Below are 9,827 nucleotides of genomic sequence, written 5' to 3' on the forward strand. Positions count from 1 at the left end.
CGATTTCTCAAAAACTAGTTGATTTATTTAAAAAAATTACACCGTTAGATAGAAAATTAAACGGCGAATCTAAAACTATATCAATATTGAAGATTGGTTAACATTTGACTGAGATATGAGCGTTTATAATGTTGGTACGTTTACATCGATTTCTCAAAAACTAGTTGATTTATTAAAAAAAATTACACAGTTAGATAGAAAATTGAACGGCGAATCTAAAACTATATCAATATTGAAGATTGGTTAACATTTGACTGAGATATGAGCGTTTATAATGTTGGAACATTTACATCGATAACTCGAAACAAATTACACCATCAGATAGGAAATTGAATGGCGAACAGGGTAGGTTTGGTTCGGTTAGGTTAGGTGAACTTTTTTTTTTTTTTGTATGAGATATGAGCGTTTATAATGTTGGTACGTTTACATCGATTTCTCAAAAACTAGTTGATTTATTTAAAAAAATTACACAGTTAGATAGAAAATTGAACGGCGAATCTAAAACTATATCAATATTGAAGATTGGTTAACATTTGACTGAGATATGAGCGTTTATAATGTTGGAACATTTACATCGATAACTCGAAACAAATTACACCATTAGATAGGAAATTGAATGGCGAACAGGGTAGGTTTGGTTCGGTTAGGTTAGGTGAACTTTTTTTTTTTTTTTTTGTATGAGATATGAGCGTTTATAATGTTGGTACGTTTACATCGATTTCTCAAAAACTAGTTGATTTATTTAAGAATAATTACACCGTTAGATAGAAAATTGAACGGCGAATCTAAAACTATATCAATATTGAAGATTGGTTAACATTTGACTGAGATATGAGCGTTTATAATGTTGGAACATTTACATCGATAACTCGAAACAAATTACACCATCAGATAGGAAATTGAATGGCGAACAGGGTAGATTTGGTTCGGTTAGGTTAGGTGAACTTTTTTTTTTTTTTTTAATGAGATATGAGCGTTTATAATGTTGGAACGTTTACATCGATTTCTCAAAACTAGTCGATTTATTTAAGAATAATTACACCGTTAGATAGAAAATTGAACGGCGAATCTAAAACTATATCAATATTGAAGATTGGTTAACATTTGACTGAGATATGAGCGTTTATAATGTTGGTACGTTTACATCGATTTCTCAAAAACTAGTTGATTTATTTAAAAAAATTACACCGTTAGATAGAAAATTGAACGGCGAATCTAAAACTATATCAATATTTAAGATTGGTTAACATTTGACTGAGATATGAGCGTTTATAGTGTTGGAACATTTACATCGATAACTCGAAACAAATTACACCATAAGATAGGAAATTGAATGGCGAACAGGTTAGGTTTGTTTCGGTTTGGTTGGCTGACTTTTTTTTTTTTTTTTTTTAGACACCGTTACATACAAAATTACACCGTTAGATAGAAAATTGAACGGCGAATCTAAAACTATATCAATATTGAAGATTGGTTAACATTTGACTGAGATATGAGCGTTTATAGTGTTGGAACATTTACATCGATAACTCGAAACAAATTACACCATTAGATAGGAAATTGAATGGCGAACAGGTTAAGTTTGGTTCGGTTTGGTTGGCTGACCTTTTTTTTTTTTTTTTTTTTAGACATCGTTACATACAAAATTACAACGTTAGATAGAGAATTGAAAGGCGATTCTAAAAATGTATGAATTTCGACGATTGGTTAACATTTGACTGAGATATGAGCGTTTATAATGTTGGAACATTTACATCGATAACTCGAAACAAATTACACCATTAGATAGGAAATTGAATGGCGAACAGGTTAAGTTTGGTTCGGTTTGGTTGGCTGACCTTTTTTTTTTTTTTTTTTTAGACATCGTTACATACAAAATTACACCGTTAGATAGAAAATTGAACGGCGAATCTAAAACTATATCAATATTGAAGATTGGTTAACATTTGACTGAGATATGAGCGTTTATAATGTTGGAACGTTTACATCGATTTCTCAAAAACTAGTCGATTTATTTTATAAAAATTACACCGTTAGATAGAAAATTGAACGGCGAATCTAAAACTATATCAATATTGAAGATTGGTTAACATTTGACTGAGATATGAGCGTTTATAGTGTTGGAACATTTACATCGATAACTCGAAACAAATTACACCATTAGATAGGAAATTGAATGGCGAACAGGTTAAGTTTGGTTCGGTTTGGTTGGCTGACCTTTTTTTTTTTTTTTTTTTAGACATCGTTACATACAAAATTACACCGTTAGATAGAAAATTGAACGGCGAATCTAAAACTATATCAATATTTAAGATTGGTTAACATTTGACTGAGATATGAGCGTTTATAATGTTGGAACATTTACATCGATAACTCGAAACAAATTACACCATCAGATAGGAAATTGAATGGCGAACAGGGTAGGTTTGGTTCGGTTAGGTTAGGTGAACTTTTTTTTTTTGTTTTTTTAATGAGATATGAGCGTTTATAATGTTGGAACGTTTACATCGATTTCTCAAAACTAGTCGATTTATTTAAGAATAATTACACCGTTAGATAGAAAATTGAACGGCGAATCTAAAACTATATCAATATTGAAGATTGGTTAACATTTGACTGAGATATGAGCGTTTATAGTGTTGGAACATTTACATCGATAACTCGAAACAAATTACACCATAAGATAGGAAATTGAATGGCGAACAGGTTAGGTTTGTTTCGGTTTGGTTGGCTGACTTTTTTTTTTTTTTTTTTTAGACACCGTTACATACAAAATTACACCGTTAGATAGAAAATTGAACGGCGAATCTAAAACTATATCAATATTGAAGATTGGTTAACATTTGACTGAGATATGAGCGTTTATAGTGTTGGAACATTTACATCGATAACTCGAAACAAATTACACCATTAGATAGGAAATTGAATGGCGAACAGGTTAAGTTTGGTTCGGTTTGGTTGGCTGACCTTTTTTTTTTTTTTTTTTTTAGACATCGTTACATACAAAATTACACCGTTAGATAGAAAATTGAACGGCGAATCTAAAACTATATCAATATTTAAGATTGGTTAACATTTGACTGAGATATGAGCGTTTATAATGTTGGAACATTTACATCGATAACTCGAAACAAATTACACCATCAGATAGGAAATTGAATGGCGAACAGGGTAGGTTTGGTTCGGTTAGGTTAGGTGAACTTTTTTTTTTTGTTTTTTTAATGAGATATGAGCGTTTATAATGTTGGAACGTTTACATCGATTTCTCAAAACTAGTCGATTTATTTAAGAATAATTACACCGTTAGATAGAAAATTGAACGGCGAATCTAAAACTATATCAATATTGAAGATTGGTTAACATTTGACTGAGATATGAGCGTTTATAATGTTGGAACATTTACATCGATAACTCGAAACAAATTACACCATCAGATAGGAAATTGAATGGCGAACAGGGTAGATTTGGTTCGGTTAGGTTAGGTGAACTTTTTTTTTTTTTTTTAATGAGATATGAGCGTTTATAATGTTGGAACGTTTACATCGATTTCTCAAAAACTAGTCGATTTATTTAAGAATAATTACACCGTTAGATAGAAAATTGAACGGCGAATCTAAAACTATATCAATATTGAAGATTGGTTAACATTTGACTGAGATATGAGCGTTTATAATGTTGGAACATTTACATCGATAACTCGAAACAAATTACACCATCAGATAGGAAATTGAATGGCGAACAGGGTAGATTTGGTTCGGTTAGGTTAGGTGAACTTTTTTTTTTTTTTTTAATGAGATATGAGCGTTTATAATGTTGGAACGTTTACATCGATTTCTCAAAAACTAGTCGATTTATTTTAAAAAAATTACACCCTTAAATAGAAAATTGAACGGCGAATCTAAAACTATATCAATATTGAAGATTGGTTAACATTTGACTGAGATATGAGCGTTTATAATGTTGGTACGTTTACATCGATTTCTCAAAAACTAGTTGATTTATTTAAAAAAATTACACAGTTAGATAGAAAATTGAACGGTGAATCTTAAACTATATCAATATTGAAGATTGGTTAACATTTGACTGAGATATGAGCGTTTATAATGTTGGAACATTTACATCGATAACTCGAAACAAATTACACCATTAGATAGGAAATTGAATGGCGAACAGGGTAGATTTGGTTCGGTTAGGTTAGGTGAACTTTTTTTTCTTTTTTTTTTTTAATGAGATATGAGCGTTTATAATGTTGGAACGTTTACATTGATTTCTCAAAAACTAGTCAATTTATTTTAAAAAAATTAGACCGTTACATAGAAAATTGAACGGCGAATCTAAAACTATATCAATATTGAAGATTGGTTAACATTTGACTGAGATATGAGCGTTTATAATGTTGGAACATTTACATCGATAACTCGAAACAAATTACACCATTAGATAGGAAATTGAATGGCGAACAGGGTAGGTTTGGTTCGGTTAGGTTAGGTGAACTTTTTTTTTTTGTTTTTTTAATGAGATATGAGCGTTTATAATGTTGGAACGTTTACATCGATTTCTCAAAACTAGTCGATTTATTTAAGAATAATTACACCGTTAGATAGAAAATTGAACGGCGAATCTAAAACTATATCAATATTGAAGATTGGTTAACATTTGACTGAGATATGAGCGTTTATAATGTTGGAACATTTACATCGATAACTCGAAACAAATTACACCATCAGATAGGAAATTGAATGGCGAACAGGGTAGATTTGGTTCGGTTAGGTTAGGTGAACTTTTTTTTTTTTTTTTAATGAGATATGAGCGTTTATAATGTTGGAACGTTTACATCGATTTCTCAAAAACTAGTCGATTTATTTAAGAATAATTACACCGTTAGATAGAAAATTGAACGGCGAATCTAAAACTATATCAATATTGAAGATTGGTTAACATTTGACTGAGATATGAGCGTTTATAATGTTGGAACATTTACATCGATAACTCGAAACAAATTACACCATCAGATAGGAAATTGAATGGCGAACAGGGTAGATTTGGTTCGGTTAGGTTAGGTGAACTTTTTTTTTTTTTTTTAATGAGATATGAGCGTTTATAATGTTGGAACGTTTACATCGATTTCTCAAAAACTAGTCGATTTATTTTAAAAAAATTACACCCTTAAATAGAAAATTGAACGGCGAATCTAAAACTATATCAATATTGAAGATTGGTTAACATTTGACTGAGATATGAGCGTTTATAATGTTGGTACGTTTACATCGATTTCTCAAAAACTAGTTGATTTATTTAAAAAAATTACACAGTTAGATAGAAAATTGAACGGTGAATCTTAAACTATATCAATATTGAAGATTGGTTAACATTTGACTGAGATATGAGCGTTTATAATGTTGGAACATTTACATCGATAACTCGAAACAAATTACACCATTAGATAGGAAATTGAATGGCGAACAGGGTAGATTTGGTTCGGTTAGGTTAGGTGAACTTTTTTTTCTTTTTTTTTTTTAATGAGATATGAGCGTTTATAATGTTGGAACGTTTACATTGATTTCTCAAAAACTAGTCAATTTATTTTAAAAAAATTAGACCGTTACATAGAAAATTGAACGGCGAATCTAAAACTATATCAATATTGAAGATTGGTTAACATTTGACTGAGATATGAGCGTTTATAATGTTGGAACATTTACATCGATAACTCGAAACAAATTACACCATTAGATAGGAAATTGAATGGCGAACAGGGTAGGTTTGGTTCGGTTAGGTTAGGTGAACTTTTTTTTTTTTTTGTATGAGATATGAGCGTTTATAATGTTGGTACGTTTACATCGATTTCTCAAAAACTAGTTGATTTATTTAAAAAAATTACACCGTTAGATAGAAAATTGAACGGCGAATCTAAAACTATATCAATATTGAAGATTGGTTAACATTTGACTGAGATATGAGCGTTTATAATGTTGGTACGTTTACATCGATTTCTCAAAAACTAGTCGATTTATTTAAGAATAATTACACCGTTAGATAGAAAATTGAACGGCAAATCTAAAACTATATCAATATTGAAGATTGGTTAACATTTCACTGAGATATGAGCGTTTATAATGTTGGAACATTTACATCGATAACTCGAAACAAATTACACCATTAGATAGGAAATTGAATGGCGAACAGGGTAGATTTGGTTCGGTTAGGTTAGGTGAACTTTTTTTTCTTTTTTTTTTTTAATGAGATATGAGCGTTTATAATGTTGGAACGTTTACATCGATTTCTCAAAAACTAGTCAATTTATTTTAAAAAAATTAGACCGTTACATAGAAAATTGAACGGCGAATCTAAAACTATATCAATATTGAAGATTGGTTAACATTTGACTGAGATATGAGCGTTTATAATGTTGGAACATTTACATCGATAACTCGAAACAAATTACACCATTAGATAGGAAATTGAATGGCGAACAGGGTAGGTTTGGTTCGGTTAGGTTAGGTGAACTTTTTTTTTTTTTTTTTGTATGAGATATGAGCGTTTATAATGTTGGTACGTTTACATCGATTTCTCAAAAACTAGTTGATTTATTTAAAAAAATTACACAGTTAGATAGAAAATTGAACGGCGAATCTAAAACTATATCAATATTGAAGATTGGTTAACATTTGACTGAGATATGAGCGTTTATAATGTTGGAACATTTACATCGATAACTCGAAACAAATTACACCATTAGATAGGAAATTGAATGGCGAACAGGGTAGGTTTGGTTCGGTTAGGTTAGGTGAACTTTTTTTTTTTTTTGTATGAGATATGAGCGTTTATAATGTTGGTACGTTTACATCGATTTCTCAAAAACTAGTTGATTTATTTAAAAAAATTACACCGTTAGATAGAAAATTGAACGGCGAATCTAAAACTATATCAATATTGAAGATTGGTTAACATTTGACTGAGATATGAGCGTTTATAATGTTGGTACGTTTACATCGATTTCTCAAAAACTAGTCGATTTATTTAAGAATAATTACACCGTTAGATAGAAAATTGAACGGCGAATCTAAAACTATATCAATATTGAAGATTGGTTAACATTTGACTGAGATATGAGCGTTTATAATGTTGGAACATTTACATCGATAACTCGAAACAAATTACACCATTAGATAGGAAATTGAATGGCGAACAGGGTAGGTTTGGTTCGGTTAGGTTAGGTGAACTTTTTTTTTTTGTTTTTTTTATGAGATATGAGCGTTTATAATGTTGGAACGTTTACATCGATTTCTCAAAACTAGTCGATTTATTTAAGAATAATTACACCGTTAGATAGAAAATTGAACGGCGAATCTAAAACTATATCAATATTGAAGATTGGTTAACATTTGACTGAGATATGAGCGTTTATAATGTTGGTACGTTTACATCGATTTCTCAAAAACTAGTTGATTTATTTAAAAAAATTACACAGTTAGATAGAAAATTGAACGGCGAATCTAAAACTATATCAATATTGAAGATTGGTTAACATTTGACTGAGATATGAGCGTTTATAATGTTGGAACATTTACATCGATAACTCGAAACAAATTACACCATTAGATAGGAAATTGAATGGCGAACAGGGTAGGTTTGGTTCGGTTAGGTTAGGTGAACTTTTTTTTTTTTTTGTATGAGATATGAGCGTTTATAATGTTGGTACGTTTACATCGATTTCTCAAAAACTAGTTGATTTATTAAAAAAAATTACACAGTTAGATAGAAAATTGAACGGCAAATCTAAAACTATATCAATATTGAAGATTGGTTAACATTTGACTGAGATATGAGCGTTTATAATGTTGGAACGTTTACATCGATTTCTCAAAAACTTGTTGATTTATTTAAGAATAATTACACCGTTACATAGAAAATTGAACAACGAATCTAAAACTATATCAATATTGAAGATTGGTTAACATTTGACTGAGATATGAGCGTTTATAATGTTGGAACATTTACATCGATAACTCGAAACAAATTACACCATTAGATAGGAAATTGAATGGCGAACAGGGTAGGTTTGGTTCGGTTAGGTTAGGTGAACTTTTTTTTTTTTTTTTGTATGAGATATGAGCGTTTATAATGTTGGTACGTTTACATCGATTTCTCAAAAACTAGTTGATTTATTTAAAAAAATTACACAGTTAGATAGAAAATTGAACGGCGAATCTAAAACTATATCAATATTGAAGATTGGTTAACATTTGACTGAGATATGAGCGTTTATAATGTTGGAACATTTACATCGATAACTCGAAACAAATTACACCATTAGATAGGAAATTGAATGGCGAACAGGGTAGGTTTGGTTCGGTTAGGTTAGGTGAACTTTTTTTTTTTTTTGTATGAGATATGAGCGTTTATAATGTTGGTACGTTTACATCGATTTCTCAAAAACTAGTTGATTTATTTAAAAAAATTACACAGTTAGATAGAAAATTGAACGGCGAATCTAAAACTATATCAATATTGAAGATTGGTTAACATTTGACTGAGATATGAGCGTTTATAATGTTGGTACGTTTACATCGATTTCTCAAAAACTAGTCGATTTATTTAAGAATAATTACACCGTTAGATAGAAAATTGAACGGCGAATCTAAAACTATATCAATATTGAAGATTGGTTAACATTTGACTGAGATATGAGCGTTTATAATGTTGGAACATTTACATCGATAACTCGAAACAAATTACACCATCAGATAGGAAATTGAATGGCAAACAGGGTAGGTTTGGTTCGGTTAGGTTAGGTGAACTTTTTTTTTTTGTTTTTTTTATGAGATATGAGCGTTTATAATGTTGGAACATTTACATCGATAACTCGAAACAAATTACACCATTAGATAGGAAATTGAATGGCGAACAGGGTAGGTTTGGTTCGGTTAGGTTAGGTGAACTTTTTTTTTTTTTTTTGTATGAGATATGAGCGTTTATAATGTTGGTACGTTTACATCGATTTCTCAAAAACTAGTTGATTTATTTAAAAAAATTACACAGTTAGATAGAAAATTGAACGGCGAATCTAAAACTATATCAATATTGAAGATTGGTTAACATTTGACTGAGATATGAGCGTTTATAATGTTGGAACATTTACATCGATAACTCGAAACAAATTACACCATTAGATAGGAAATTGAATGGCGAACAGGGTAGGTTTGGTTCGGTTAGGTTAGGTGAACTTTTTTTTTTTTTTGTATGAGATATGAGCGTTTATAATGTTGGTACGTTTACATCGATTTCTCAAAAACTAGTTGATTTATTTAAAAAAATTACACCGTTAGATAGAAAATTGAACGGCGAATCTAAAACTATATCAATATTGAAGATTGGTTAACATTTGACTGAGATATGAGCGTTTATAATGTTGGTACGTTTACATCGATTACTCGAAACAAATTACACCATCAGATAGGAAATTGAATGGCGAACAGGGTAGGTTTGGTTCGGTTAGGTTAGGTGAACTTTTTTTTTTTGTTTTTTTTATGAGATATGAGCGTTTATAATGTTGGAACATTTACATCGATAACTCGAAACAAATTACACCATTAGATAGGAAATTGAATGGCGAACAGGGTAGGTTTGGTTCGGTTAGGTTAGGTGAACTTTTTTTTTTTTTTTTGTATGAGATATGAGCGTTTATAATGTTGGTACGTTTACATCGATTTCTCAAAAACTAGTTGATTTATTTAAAAAAATTACACAGTTAGATAGAAAATTGAACGGCGAATCTAAAACTATATCAATATTGAAGATTGGTTAACATTTGACTGAGATATGAG

Source organism: Pieris brassicae, assembly GCF_905147105.1.
Source record: "Pieris brassicae chromosome W unlocalized genomic scaffold, ilPieBrab1.1 SUPER_W_unloc_2, whole genome shotgun sequence".
NCBI classification, from domain to species: Eukaryota; Metazoa; Arthropoda; class Insecta; order Lepidoptera; family Pieridae; genus Pieris; species Pieris brassicae.